The 16,089-nt window shown below is 50.7% G+C and overlaps 1 long non-coding RNA gene across 1 annotated transcript; it reads left to right on the plus strand.

Moving 5' to 3' along the window:
• The first annotated feature begins 255 nt into the window (after nucleotides 1-255).
• On the plus strand, nucleotides 256-11,593 carry LOC124472769. The gene is made up of 5 exons (XR_006956652.1): nucleotides 256-1,088; nucleotides 1,622-1,926; nucleotides 7,838-7,939; nucleotides 11,169-11,340; nucleotides 11,506-11,593. It is a non-coding gene; the product is annotated as an uncharacterized LOC124472769 (long non-coding RNA).
• Nucleotides 11,594-16,089: the final 4,496 nt, after the last annotated feature.

The raw sequence follows: 16,089 nt of genomic DNA on the forward strand, positions 1-16,089 counted from the left end.
TCTGTCTTTCTAAAGAAACTATAATCTTTCACCCTCCATCTCTCCCTCCTTCCTCCATCTTCCACTCAGGGTAGTTCTGACATTAGACTTGGTGGCAGAATTGTTAGGGAGACCCTGGCATGACTCTACAAACACACTGCAGGGCAAATTAACAAGTATGTGTGTGTGAGCGTGTCTGAGTGTGTGTGTGTCTGTGTCTGAGTATTTGTGTGTGTCTGTGTGTGTCTCTGTGCATGCCTGTGTGGAATGCTGTAAAGTCGTTTAAATTTATGGGACTGTTAACGTAAACATTGCGGGAAAAAATCTACAGAAACTTCTACCGCAGCGGCGAACGCTTCTCTCGAGCCAAACAAACAAACCTTGCCGTCCGAAGTGACCGTTCCAGCGCGCGCTCCCTCCTCGCGAACAAAAAGACATGTGAGCTGAGCGGAGGGGCAGGGGGGAGCGCGGCTCGGAGGAGCGCCGCTGCGCTCCGGTTTCACCAGTCCTTTGACAGGCGTTACGGGCGCTGTACGGGTAGCCTCTGGTCGTGCGGTGTTGTGTTGTGTCTCTTCACAGGATAGAGATCACCTGATCAGATATCGGAGTGGCAAAGTCTCTGAAAACTGGATGTTTTACTTCCAAATGACGCGAGAAGACAATTGGCGGAGATCAAAGGGACACGGTGACGATGCGGAGATACGGCCGTGGAACTGCCGCGTTATGGTGTGACGCGTGGATTTGAAGTGTTTTGGACGTATTCCTTTGCTGAGTGAAAGTTTGATCAGAGGGATCATATCGATGACTTTAGAGACGTAGAGAAGAAACAAATGAGAGTAAAGAAAAAAATTAAAAACTTTACTGTATTTATTTAAACAAGAATCGAGTTCTCGGTTTTGGGTGGGGAAGGAGGGGACACTGTCTCCGCGCGCGAGAGAGAAAGTGAGAAAAGCGAAAGGGACAACTGGACAGTGGTTCTTCGGAACTTTTCTCTGTGGAATAGCCTTGACCATCCTGGATTTAAAGTTTTCTCACATGCCACTTTGGTTCCTCTTTCTTTATTATAAACTACTAGATGACTGAAGACAAGACCGAGCAAGTCTTGGACGGTAATAGCGCCCTGCGAGTCTCAAACTTGTTTCTCTCTTTCATTGCCTTATTTGTTTACTTTCTGGTCGTAAAGCTATCAACGAGAACTCGTCATCTTTCAGTCGCCGAAAGTGTTGCTTTCCCCTTTGAAACTTGCAGCCTGAATGACTTGTTAATGACTCTCTCAAACACACTCTTATTCGCTGTCTCTCGCTCTCTCCCTTTCTCTTTCATCCTCTCTTTCTCTCGCGCTCATACACTCCAGTCCAGTCTTTCACCAGCGCTCTGCGCGTGAGCTGATAAATGTGTTTCAGTAATCTAAACACGGGGCTGCTTTGCAGAGCTCGTGTACTCCAGATGTTGACTGCGAAGAATTACAGGAATTCCCCCCACGAGACAGCTAAATTTGTCTTTCTGTAAAACAAACAATAGTTTATGTCATAAATACGCCTACATGAACGTGTATTGCGAAACACAAGAACTTTCTTTAAGATCACGTTGGTCATGTTTTTGTCGTGATGTTTCTTCTGTGTGTGTGTGTGTGTGTGTGAAGGCAGGTGAGACCTCTTCACCCACCGAGAGAGATCTTCTGGAGGACGAGAGAGGCTGGGTCGCTCGGAGGGTGAGAGGGCGGCAAGGGAGGGATCTCCTCGAGGAGGTTTTCATGTCGTTCACCTCTGCCAAAGACGACTGTCCGCAAGACTTTAGCAGCACATATGTGATGAACCTTTAACGGACGCCGCAGTGGGGACACGCACTCGCACGAGATGCTCTACAGCCGACCAGAGGCACGCGGGATAAAAGAGTCTGGCCTACCCGGCGCGCGCTTGGACCAGTCCAGTACGCACGGAGCAACTGGTAACGCACTTTACTTTACCCATGTATTCAACAACGTCACGGTATTTTATTTCAGTGTAATTTACCGGGAAACAGCGACTATTGTGATTAATGATCAATGACCCGTCAGGTTGTCCTGTCAAGTAGTATTAACGAAAACCTAGTCGTTTACTCGCGCGTAATGGTACGGTTGCTATGAAAGCAGCAGTGCTTGCTTACAAGTCATTAGTCAGCGCGCGCATGTGTCTCGTGTTTGCTGTGACAACAACCCCGGAGTCGTTTGATCTCAATGGATTTCTATTCACATTGGATTCTTTTGTCATTCAGTCTTCCCTGCCTCCCTCCCTGCCCCTCTCCCTCTCTCTCTCCATTTCTCTCCCTCTCTTTCCCTCTCCCCCTCTCTCTCTCCCTCTCCCTCTCTCTCCCCCCTCCTTCTCTCCCTCTCTCTCCCTCTCTCCCCCCACTCTCTCAATTTCTCTCCCCCGTCTCTCTCTCTCTCCCTCTCCCCCCCCCTCCTTCTCTCCCTCTCTCCCCTTTATCTCTCTCCCCCCTCTATCCCCCCCACTCTCTCTCTCTCTCTCTCTCTCTTTCTCTCTCTCACGTCATTGATTACAACCTGGTTAATATATAGCACGTCATTGATTACAACCTTGTTAATATTATTATAATATTTTTTGTCATATTTAGCGTTTGACATCGTAAAAATTAGCGTTTTTTGAGCGTTGTGCATCAGTCTCTGGGAAGCTACCATCCCGTTATTATCCCGGAGTTACCGTTGCACAGCTCCTGGTTGATTGGTGCAGGCCGTAACTTAAGTCTGACCTTATCTGTGGCGGAAAGCTGAATGTCTAACCCTTGCTCACACACACACACACTCACCCGATCTCTCTCTCTTACACACACACACACACACACACAGACACACACACACACACACCCCTTTTCTCCATACCTCCTTCCCTTCCTCCTCCTCCGGCTCTTCCTCTGCCAGAAGCATCTCACACTCCTCCGCCAGCCTGACACGGCTTTTAGTTCCTGGGTCAGAGGTCAGCAGGCCTGCCAAGGGTCAGACACACAGGGCAAATCCCCCCCCCCCCCCACACACACACACTCACACACACTCACACACAGACACATTGATGTACACACACACCCCCGTCTCACAGTACACTCCTGTGTAAACTAGATGCTGGTTTACGACCAGGGACGCCAAACAGTGCGTCTCTGAACTCTCCCTGGTTAATTCTCTCTGGTTAACTCTCTCTCTGGTTTACTCTCTCCCTGGTTAACTCTCCCTGGTTAACTCTCTCTGGTTAACTCTTTCTGGTTAACTCTTTTTCTGGTTAACTCTTTTTCTGGTTAACTCTCTCTCCCTGGTTAACTCTCTCCTCTTTCTGGTTAACTCTCTTTCCCTTGTTAACTCTCTCTCTGGTTAATTCTCTCCCTGGTTAACTGTCTCTGGTTAAATCTCTCTGGTTAACTCTCACTCCCTGGTTAACTCTCTTTCCCTGGTTAACTCTCCCTGGTTAACTCTCTCTTCTCTCTGGTTAACTCTCTCTCTGGTTAACTCTCTCTGGTTAACTCTCTGTCTGGTTAACTCTGTCTGGTTAACTCTCTGGTTAACTCTCTATGGTTAACTCTGTCTGGTTAACTCTGTCTGGTTAACTCTCTGTCTGGTTATCTCTCTCTGGTTAACTCTCTGTCTGGTTAACTCTGTCTGGTTAACTCTCTCTGGTTAACTCTCTATGGTTAACTCTGTCTGGTTAACTCTCTCTGGTTAACTCTCTCTGGTTAACTCTGTCTGGTTAACTCTCTCTGGTTAACTCTGTCTGGTTAACTCTCTCTGGTTAACTCTCTCTGGTTAACTCTGTCTGGTTAGCTCTGTCTGGTTAACTCTCTCTGGTTAACTCTGTCTGGTTAACTCTGTCTGGTTAACTCTCTCTGGTTAACTCTGTCTGGTTAACTCTGTCTGGTTAACTCTCTCTGGTTAACTCTCTCTGGTTAACTCTGTCTGGTTAACTCTGTCTGGTTAACTCTCTCTGGTTAACTCTCTCTGGTTAACTCTGTCTGGTTAACTCTGTCTGGTTAACTCTCTCTGGTTAACTCTCTCTGGTTAACTCTCTCTGGTTAACTCTCTAGCTGGTTAACGCTCTCCCTCATCATCTCAGACCTCTGGACACAAAGGAAGTGAGACAGGAAGTGAGACAGGAAGTAAGATGTTTGTTTTGTAGCGGTTGACACAGCCGATGTCTAGCCCTGGCTCCACTGGACAGCAGTGACTGTGTGTGTGTGTGTGTGTGTATGTGAATGTTTATGTGTGTGTGTGTGTGTCTTCACCTGGCCTTCCTCAGTTGTTCCTTGCCCCTGGTGTGTCTGGGTAGTGTCTCCCTGTGATTGGTCAATCAGACCAGGAGGAGATCTAACAAGGTCTGGAACGGGTTACCAGACGTCACCTAGCAACCATGCATCTTCCCTCCCTCCCTCCCTCCCTCCCTCCCCTCCCTCCCTCCCTCCCTCCCTCCCTCCCTCCCTCCCTCCCTCCCTCCCTCCCTCCCTCCCTCCCTCCAGCAACCATATAAGCACAACCTAACAAAGGAATTTCAACTTGTAAAGGTCTTCTTAAAGACAAACGCTTGATCCCTCCAGATTCAGTATCCGGATTCATCCATCTCTCCAGTCATCCAGCGCACTCCAGTTCAGAGCTCAGTTATTGACAAATAATGCCTGCCTGTGATTAGTTGTGGCCTGGTCTCAAATTCTGAGCTTCAAACAGCTTGAAATTAGCTTAACAGCTCTAACTCCTGTCCTTATCGCACAATCGCTCTTTAAAAACCATTTTGTGAGGAAGGAATGTTAACCGGTGTAGTTAACCCAGTGTCTGTAGGCGTGTGTGTGTGTGTGTAGTTGGTGTGTGTAGGTGTGTTGTAGGTGTGTGTAGGTGTGTGTGTGTGTGTGGGGCTGTGGGTAGTTTTCCAATCCCTTTTTTTTTATCCAATAAGCTGTATTCTTCTCGAATTAGCCAGTCAGAGTAATTCATTATGGTGTTGCTGGGCAGCTTTGATCAAGCCCCAGGTCATTATCAGAGTCGTGTCTGGGCATGGGGGTGAGCGGGGGGTGAGGGAGGGGGTGAGAGGGGGGATGAGAGGGGGTGAGAGGGGGGATGAAGAGGGGGTGAGGGGGGTGAGAGGGGGTGAGAGGGGGGGTGAGAGGGGGGTGAGAGGGGGTGAGAGTGGGGTGAGAAGGGGTTGAGCGGGGGGGGTGAGGGGGGGTGAGATTGACACAGAAACGCTTAGATCATCCAGGCTAATGACTTTCTCTCTCTGGAACCTCACTGACCCCGTTAATCTGCAGAACTGAGACATCAGATGGGGACAAAGACTTACACATGCTCCTACACACACGCTCACACACACACACGCTCACACACACACACGCTCACACACACACACGCTCACACACACACACGCTCACACACACACACACACACACACACACACACACACACACACACACACACACACACACACACACACACACACACACACACAGATGGTTTCAGAAAGAAGGATTTGATGTCAGCTGGTGTAAACTATACATCCTACTTCTTTCTTCGCAGCCTCCACCTCTTCATCTCCTTCTCTTCATCCTCGCAGCCTCCACCTCTTCATCTCCTTCTCTTCATCCTCGCAGCCTCCTCCTCTTCATCTCCTTCTCTTCATCCTCGCAGCCTCCACCTCTTCATCTCCTTCTTTTCCTCATCCTCCCCTTTTATTTCTCCCTCCCTCACCGCCATCCAACCCCTCCCCTGGTTCAGAGCTTACAGTCTCTGTCATGTCAGATCTCTGTCCTTCGACAGCTCAACTCTTGTGTTCCCATGTAAGGTTTGCCCAACTCTTTCCTCTCTTTCCTCTCTTTTCTCTCTCTTTTCTCTCCCTTAGTGTGAGCTGTGTCCTCTCTTTTACTCACTCTCTCTGTAAAGACGAAACACAGGTCGGAGAGACACTCCTCTCTCTGCTTTCAGAGGCTCTGATTCACCTGATGACTCATCTACTCCCTTCTCCTTTCACGCTTTTTAGTAACCCTTCACCCCCCTCTCCCCTTCTCCCCCCTCTCCCCTTCTCCCCCCCCTCTCCCCCCCTCCTCTTCTCCCCCCCCCCCCCTCCTTTCATTTGCATTTAGTAATTTAAACAGACGCTCTTATCCAGAGTGACTTATAGTAAGTACAGGGACATTCCCCCGAGGCCAGTAGGGTGAAGTGCCTTGCCCAGGGACACAACGTCATTTTGCACGGCCGGTAATCAAACCGGCAACCTTCAGATTGGTAGACCGATTCCCTATCCCTCTCCTCTCTCCCCCCCTACTCTCCCTCCTCTCCCCCTTCTCCCCCCCTCCTCTCCCTCCTCTCCCCCAGGCCTCATCTGTCCTCACCTCTGCTCACTGTCTGGGTCTCCCCCTCCCTGTTAGCCAGATAACTCCACCCCTCTGAGCTGTACCATCTAACCTTGTCTCTGTTTCTCATTTGGCCTCTCCTCCTCTCCCTCCCTCTCCCCTCTTCCCCTCTACCTCTTGTCCTCTTTCCTCCTCCCCTCCTCCCCTCCTCAGTGACAGGTCTCCTCCAGAGTGGCCCTAACAAGCTCTCACTGCCTGGCAGTGATCATGGGATTAGGAGCCAGAGAGAAAGGGGGAGAGAGAGAGAGAGAGAGAGAGAGAGAGAGAGAGAGAGAGAGAGAGAGAGAGAGAGAGAGAGAGAGAGAGAAGAGAGGAGTGAGAGAGAGAGAGAGGGCCTGGGAACCTGTGGTTGGAAGACTGCAGCTCCCTGGGTGACCACAGAGGAAGAGGTAAACACTAAGTGGCCTTCTCAGAGGCTGATTATGAGAACCAGCTCAGACTGGTGCAGGGATGAACAACACACACACACACACACAGCCATCCAGGGTGTTGAGGAGACACACACACACACACACACACACACACACCCACAGCCATCCAGGGTGTTGAATCCCTGGATCAGGAAGTCTGGTTGTGATCAGTTAGTCTCCACTACTTCTCCTGGCTTCTCTTACAGTCAGTCAGTCAGTCAGCCAACCAGCCAGCCAAGCAGCTTGTCAGTCAGTCAGCCAACCAGCCAACCAGCCAGTCAGCCAGTCAGTCAGTCAGCCAGCCAACCAGCTTGTCAGCCAGTCAGCCAGCCAGTCGGTTGTTTTGTTCATGTGGTGAGTCCATGTTGACTCCAGTGGTGAGAGTTTGAGCTGCAGGAGCCTGTTAGAGCGTGTGTGTGTGTGTGTGTGTGTTAACAAGGTGCTGGAAAGGTGTGTGTAACTGTACCTGTACTTGATAATCTGAAACACATGTCATGTCTCCTCCCTCCCCCTCTTCCTCCCCCTCCTCCTGTCTTGAGGAGGGAAGGATTAAGGATGGAGAGAATAGAATGAGTACATTTACATCACACCCTTCTCTCTCTTCATCACCTCTCTCTCTCTCTCCTCTCTCTCTCTCTCTCTCTCTCTCTCTCTCTCTCTCTCTCTCTCTCCACCCCCCCTCTCTCCATATGTACAGAAATAAGCCCATGTCTGAAGCTGAGAGCCACACAGTAGTCTGGGTGGCTGTCTGTATAGACTGTATAGATGTATAGATGTATAGACTGTATGTATAGACTAGATCAGGGGATGATAAGATTGTAGATTTGGGTTGTTTCCCTCCTCTCTCTCGCGCTGCATACGTGCTTTATATTATCTATTGACACTGTGTCTTTGTTTGGGTCCAGTGAGTGTGTGTGTCAGTGTGTGTGTGAGTGTGTGTGAGTTTTCTTCTAAAGAACGTGTGTAGTTGATGTTGATGCCTGAATGTGTGTTTTTACATAGTGTGTGAATTGGTCTGTTGAGAGAACGTTCTGGAAGGAAGACCGTTTCTAGAGTCTGTTCTGTCTGCCTAGGAGGGCTAAGCTGGTGCGGGGGGAGGAGGAGGAGGAGGAAGGAGAGACAGGTGACCTCCAGGTCAACCAGCAGCAGCCGTCACCCACCTTCAGACCTGCCAGGTGAGGGGTGGCACATGGGTCTTTACCTTCATCATCACCCTCCCCATCATCATCCTCCCCATCATCACCCTCCCCATCATCATCCTCCCCATCATCACCCTCCCCATCATCACCCTCCCCATCATCATCACCCTCCCCATCATCACCCTCCCCATCATCACCCTCCCCCATCATCACCCTCCCCATCATCATCTCCCTCATCATCATCACCCTACCCATCATCATCACCCTCCCCATCATCATCCTCATCATCACCCTCCCCATCATCACCCCTCCCCATCATCATCATCATCCCCATCATCACCCTCCCCATCATCACCCTCCCCATCATTATCCTCCCCATCATCACCCTCCCCCATCATCACCCTCCCCATCATCACCCTCCCCATCATCATCAATCATCATCATCACCCTCCCCATCATCATCACCCTCCCCATCATCACCCTCCCCTTCATCACCCTCCCCATCATCACCCTCCCGATCATCACCCTCCCCATCATCATCACCCTCCCCATCATCATCATCCCCATCATTATCATCCCCATCAACATCCATCATACCTCCCATCATCATCCTCCCTCCCATCATCACCCTCCCCATCATCACCCTCCCCATCATCACCCTCCCAATCATCATCACCCTCATCATCACCCTCCCCATCATCACCCTCCCCCATCATCATCCTCCCCATCATCACCCTCCCCATCATCATCTCCCTCATCATCATCACCCTCACCATCATCATCCTCCCCATCATCATCACCCTCCCCATCATCATCCCCATCATCACCCTCCCCATCATCACCCTCCCCATCATCATCATCATCCCCATCATCACCCTCCCCATCATCACCCTCCCCATCATCATCCTCCCCATCATTATCCTCCCCATCATCACCCTCCCCATCATCCCCCTCCCCATCATCACCCTCCCCATCATCACCCTCCCCATCATCATCCTCCCCATCATCACCCTCCCCATCATCACCCTCCCCATCATCATCATCATCCCCATCATCATCCTCCCCATCATCACCCTCCCCATCATCATCATCCCCATCATCATCCTCCCCATCATCAGCCTCCCCATCATCACCCTCCCCATCATCACCCTCCCCATCATCATCACCCTCTCCCATCATCACCCTCCCCATCATCATTACCCTCCCCATCATCATCATCCCCATCATCATCCTCCCCATCATCACCCTCCCCATCATCACCCTCCCCATCATCACCCTCCCCATCATCATCCTCCCCATCATCATCCTCCCCATCATCATCACCCTCCCCATCATCACCCTCCCAATCATCACCCTCCCCATCATCACCCTCCCCATCATCACCCTCCCCATCATCACCCTCCCCATCATCATCCTCCCCATCATCATCCTCCCCATCATCATCACCCTCCCCATCATCACCCTCCCCATCATCACCCTCCCCATCATCACCCTCCCCATCATCATCTCCCTCATCATCATCACCCTACCCATCATCATCACCCTCCCCATCATCATCCTCATCATCACCCTCCCCATCATCACCCTCCCCATCATCATCATCATCCCCATCATCACCCTCCCCATCATCACCCTCCCCATCATCATCTCCCTCATCATCATCACCCTCCCCATCATCACCCTCCCCATCATCACCCTCCCCATCATCACCCTCCCCATCATCATCATCATCATCACCCTCCCCATCATCATCACCCTCCCCATCATCACCCTCCCGATCATCACCCTCCCCATCATCATCACCCTCCCCATCATCATCATCCCCATCATTATCATCCCCATCATCATCATCCCCATCATCATCCTCCCCATCATCACCCTCCCCATCATCACCCTCCCGATCATCACCCTCCCCATCATCACCCTCCCCATCATCATCTTCCCCATCATCACCCTCCCATCATCACCCTCCCCATCATCATCCTCCCCATCATCACCCTCCCCATCATCACCCTCCCCATCATCACCCTCCCCATCATCATCCTCCCCATCATCACCCTCCCCATCATCATCTCCCTCATCATCATCACCCTCACCATCATCATCCTCCCCATCATCAACACCCTCCCCATCATCATCCCCATCATCACCCTCCCCATCATCACCCTCCCCATCATCATCATCATCCCCATCATCACCCTCCCCATCATCACCCTCCCCATCATCACCCTCCCCATCATCACCCTCCCCATCATCACCCTCCCCATCATCATCCTCCCCATCATCACCCTCCCCATCATCACCCTCCCCATCATCATCATCATCCCCATCATCATCCTCCCCATCATCACCCTCCCCATCATCATCATCCCCATCATCATCCTCCCCATCATCACCCTCCCCATCATCACCCTCCCCATCATCACCCTCCCCATCATCATCACCCTCCCCATCATCATCACCCTCCCCATCATCACCCTCCCAATCATCACCCTCCCCATCATCACCCTCCCCATCATCACCCTCCCCATCATCATCCTCCCCATCATCACCCTCCCCATCATCACCCTCCCCATCATCATCCTCCCCATCATCACCCTCCCCATCATCACCCTCCCCATCATCATCATCATCATCATCACCCTCCCCATCATCACCCTCCCCATCATCATCCTCCCCATCATCACCCTCCCCATCATCATCACCCTCCCCATCATCACCCTCCCCATCATCATCACCCTCCCCATCATCATCCTCCCCATCATCACCCTCCCCATCATCATCACCCTCCCCATCATCATCATCCCCATCATCATCATCTCGATCATCACCCTCCCCATCATCATCCTCCCCATCATCACCCTCCCCATCATCACCCTCCCCATCATCACTCTCCCCATCATCACCCTCCCCATCATCACCCTCCCCATCATCCCCCTCCCCATCATCATCCTCCCCATCATTACCCTCCCCATCATCATCCTCCCCATCATCATCCTCCCCATCATCACCCTCCCCATCATCATCACCCTCCCCATCATCATCACCCTCATCACCATTGCTGGTGTTTGAGGATGCAGGCTTGCTACAGTCTTCAGCTGACTGCAGCTTGTATCCAAAGCCACATTGCGTATAGTATGAAGACAATATTAAACACAGCACATATAACTACAGTGCAACAAAATAAACAGTGATTGTTATTAATTGACTAATTGGTTACTTTACTAATCAATTGATGAACTGTTTCATTGGCCCCTGGCTTCAGGTGCTGCTGTGCGTGCTAGTGTGTCTGCTGCCCCTGGTGCAAGGGGTGCGTTTGGCTTCTAACCAGGCTGTGGCGCGGTCGGGAGGGGAGGAGCAGAGGCTGCTACCAGACACCTACCAGGAAGCGGAGGAGGAGGACAGCAACCCTTACCCCTCCTGGCAGGGTGTCTACGGTAAGTCATGAGCACTCACAGAACAACTAGAGGTCTTCATACAATATCAAATAATCTTTAATTTTTCAGGGTATTCATTTTTGGTATGATATTCAGAAGCAGACAATTTTAATTACTTTTATTTTTGTATCCATCTCTTACTTTCTTTCTCCCTCCCTCCCCCAGACCCCTATGTGTTAGAGGAGCAGATGAGCCATCCAGGAGGTCACAGGGCAGATCGCCTCCCCCGGTCCTTCCCCCCCTCCCCCCACTCCCCCACCACGCCCGCTCAACCGCCCAAGAAGAAAAAGAAGAGAAAACAAAAGGAGAAAACTAGAGAGGGCGTAGGAAAAGAGCGAGAGAAAAGGAGGGGGAAAGGGAAGAAGGGGTCTCCCAGGCAGAGCAGCAGGGACTGCCGTCTGGAGAAGAGAGAGATGCGGGTTAGAGACCTGGGGCTGGGCTTCGACTCAGATGAGATTGTCCTCTTCAAGTTCTGTGTGGGTTCTTGCCGGGCCTCCAGAACCAACTACGACCTGGCCCTCCGGGCTCTGCTGGAGAACGGGTCTATGCCTCGACGCACGGTGCGGAAGGTCACCAGCCAGCCCTGCTGTCGGCCCCACAGATACGAACCCGTGTCCTTCATGGACGCACACACCACCTGGAGAACCATCGAATCACTTTCCGCAGCCAGCTGCATGTGCATGGGCTGAGGAGGAAGAGGAGGAGAGAAGCCCTCTCCCTGGAGGTCCCATCCCCCTGGAGAGTGACACCCAGATTCAGGAGTTTCTCCTCATATTCCAGGCAGAAGGCATACCATCCCACTTCCTGCTTTCCACTTCCTGTAGGAGGAAATGCAGGTGAACTTATTTCCTGTTAAAGAGGAAGTGAGTTTGTGTGGCCCGTCTGTGGAGGGAAAAGATAACCCCCTGAGACTCCTCAGGTGGAGCTCAGTGGTTAGAGTCTTTGATTGCAGATCAAGAGGTCTCAAATCCCACCATGCATATTGTTGCTTTGTAACAAAAAAAATTCTGCTAAATGAATACATGCGACACACATGAAGGCTGTGTGATCAGACCTGGGGTCAGTCTACACAGACTTCGGGTCTGTCTACACATACTTAGGGTCAGTCTACAAGTACTTAGGGTCAGTCTACACAGACCTGGGGCCAGTCTAAACAGACCTGGGGTCAGTCTACACAGACCTGGGGCCAGTCTACACAGACCTGGGGTCAGTCTACACAGACCTGGATCAGTCTACACAGACCTGGGGCCAGTCTTGGGACCTCTAGAAGGTTCCAGGACAACACAGACAACTGGTCCATGACTGACAGGAGTTACTCTCAGGTCCAACACGGCCACAACAACACGAATGTTTCAGTCACAACTGAGCTACAAGAGACAGTCAGAGAGAGCTCGTCCAATCCCCTTTCTCTCATTCCAAATGTGTCAGAGAAACACAGGAAGTTCAGAGAGAGAGAGGAGGTTCCTGAGCTCCAGATGAACTCTGCAACGTGATAGGTCCTCTGCCAGGCTGGCTGTACTGTACGCTGAATACTGTGTATATATATATATATACATGTATTAATTTATTTTCAGATAAATTATTTATTTATTACATTTTCATACGAGAGTTGTTTTATAGACTTAAATGTAAATATCTATTTATTATCAGGAACTCCATCTGCAGTGTTCTGTATCACACTCTTTAGCCCCAGAATGCTGAATTACTAGATTATATATCCATCCTATACTTTAGTGTACTATAGATTATATATACCATCCTATACTTAATTGTACTATAGATTATACATACCATTTTATACTTTGCTGTACTCAAATCAAAGCAAATTCAAATCAAAATGTATTTGTATAGCCCTTTTTCCAAGCATGTCACAGAGGGCTTCACATACGCCCATAGAACTGCCCCTCAACCAACCTAAACCCTCAAGCATGTCACAGAGGGCTTCACATGCGCCCATAGAACTGCCCCTCAACCAACCTAAACCCTCAAGGAAGACAAGGAAAAACTCCCAGAAAATCTCCCAACAGGAGAAAAAATGGAAGAAACCTTGGGAGGAGCAATTCAGAGAGGGATCCCCTCCTCCAGAGACAGTTGGTGAGAGAGAGGAGCAGAACACAAGCTAAACATAGACATACAGCAAGTCCAGTGTTCCACTTGGGTCAGAGTTGGTAAATGTCAATAGATTATATATACCATCCTATACTTTACTGTACTGTAGATTATATTTACAATACTATAGATTAAATATACCATCCTATTCTTTACTGTACTATATTATATATACCATGCTATAATGTTCTCAACTAGCCTTACTAGCCTTAGTAAGGTTTCGAGGAAGACAGACTTTAGAACCAGACTTTAGAACCAGAGTTTAGAAGCACACTAGAACACCAAAAGACAGGTTCACACTTTCGGTTCCAATATTCACAACACACGGATGCCCAACCACTTTAACATAAACATTATAAACACTATAAGCACTATAAGCATCCACTGAAAGTATGTTGATATTCAACAGATACTTCATACTAGACCACAATACTTCATACTAGAACACACTATTACACTATACTAGACTTCTTCATACCAGACTACACCACTGCTGGAGGGAGAAAGATTAGGTTGAACTTCATGAAGTAAAGGTTTATTATTTTTATGGATAATTGAACTAATACTCTTCTGTCAGTGTTTGACTGTTTCTGTAGTGGTGGTCTGTGTTGTTGAAGTAGTTTCTTCGAAGTTCTTATCAAGATGCGTCTTAACAAGCAATCTGCTCACAGTGACGGGGCAGCGACATCACTTCCTGTTTCGGAGACAGGAAGCAGACAGCTCTGTGGAGCCTGGGACAGGAGCGCCAAGCTCAGTCTTATCAATGTTGTTTCAGTGTTGTAGAGCCTCATCAACCAAGTGGCATTATTGTTATTGATGTAACTATTGCTATCAGTGACATTGTTATTATTATTGTAATAATTATTATTATCATGAAGATAATTCCTTTATTTTTGTACTATGACTTCATCCTGTATTAGAAATAAAGTTTGATATTTAGACTTTAGCCTGTGGCTCCTTTAGGATTGTCACACCTTACCCCATGACCCTATGACCCCATGACCCTATGACCCCATGACCCCCATGACCCACCCCTGGAAGGACAGTAAACTCTTCAACACCATCACAACACTGTAACTCGCACTTCCTAACACACAAACACTCCTCCTCTGTAATCTCTCACTTTGATTCTCCATACTTGGTCCTCTGTGTTACATTGCCACCTGCAGGTGCGTTTCAGAACGACACCAGCTCAGCCAAGAGCCTCCCCTCCCTCCCTCCCTTCCCTCTCCTCTCTTCCCTCTCCTCCCTCCCCTCCCTCTCCTCCCTCTCCTCCCTCCCCTCCCTCCCCTCCCTTCCCTCTCCTCTCTTCCCTCTCCTCCCTCCCCTCCCTCTCCTCCCTCCCCTCCCTCCCCTCCCTTCCCTCTCCTCTCTTCCCTCTCCTCCCTCCCCTCCCTCTCCTCCCTCCCCTCCCCTCCCTCCCCTCCCTTCCCTCTCCTCTCTTCCCTCTCCTCCCCCCCCTCCCCTCCCTCCCCTCTCCTCCCTCCCTCCCCTCCCCTCCCCTTCCTTCCTTCCTTCCTTCCTTCCTTCCTTCCTTCCTTCCTTCCTTCCTTCCTTCCCTCCCTCCCTCCCTCCCTTCCTTCCTTCCTTCCCTCCCTCCCTCCCTCCCTCCCTTCCTTCCTTCCTTCCTTCCTTCCTTCCTCCCTCCCTCCCCTCCCCTCCCCTCCCCTCCCCTCCCCTCCCCTCCCCTCCCCTCCCCTCCCTCCCTCCCCTCCCCTCCCCTCCCCTCCCTCCCCTCCCTTCCCTCTCCTCTCTTCCCTCTCCTCCCTCCCCTCCCCTCCCTCCCCTCCCTTCCCTCCCTTCCCTCTCCTCTCTTCCCTATCCTCCCTCCCCTCCCCTCCCTCCCCTCTCCTTCCTCCCCTCCCCTCCCTTCCCTCCCTCCCTCCCTCCCTCCCTCCCTCCCCTCCCCTCCCCTCCCCTCCCCTCCCCTCCCCTCCCCTCCCCTCCCCTCCCCTCCCCTCCCCTCCCTCCCCTCTCCTTCCTCCCCTCCCCTCCCCTCCCTCCCTCCCTCCCTCCCTCCCTCCCTCCCTCCCTCCCTCCCCTCCCCTCCCCTCCCCTCCCCTCCCCTCCCCTCCCCTCCCCTCCCCTCCCTCCCCTCCCCTCCCCTCCCCTCCCCTCCCTCTCCTCCCCCACTCCTGTAACTGATCTGTCTGAGGGCAGCGTATGAAACCATGTTGGCTGTAAACATCCTGTGAACAGAACTGACTGTACAGTTTTGAGGAGCAGACAGCCAGCAGAAGGGCTTGGGGCTGGACCCCACGTGCTCTGGGAAGGCACATTGTGGTTGTGTTCTTCATTACAAGTGAAGCACACGAGAGTGAACACAGGACTCTGACCTCTTTAATACAGCAACACACACGCATGGCTCTTCACAATCAATAATTGCAAAAACATGACCTAATAATTTGATCTCTCACGTAAAAAATTTAAAAAACAGAAAAACAGTGCAAACGACAGCATGATCTGACTTTTGCTTTTTCTGTTTCCCAGCATGCAAAACATGCAAAAGCATTGCTTTTTACTGCTTTTTCTGTTTCCCAGCATGCAAAACGTACATATGGCACAGGACAAGAAGTGAAATGCCCCAGTTCCACAATGGCTCCACTTCAAGCACCACAGGTGCAGCATAGTTCATTAGGT

The sequence above is a fragment of the Hypomesus transpacificus genome, chromosome 10 (genome assembly GCF_021917145.1).
Source record: "Hypomesus transpacificus isolate Combined female chromosome 10, fHypTra1, whole genome shotgun sequence".
Taxonomy (NCBI): domain Eukaryota; kingdom Metazoa; phylum Chordata; class Actinopteri; order Osmeriformes; family Osmeridae; genus Hypomesus; species Hypomesus transpacificus.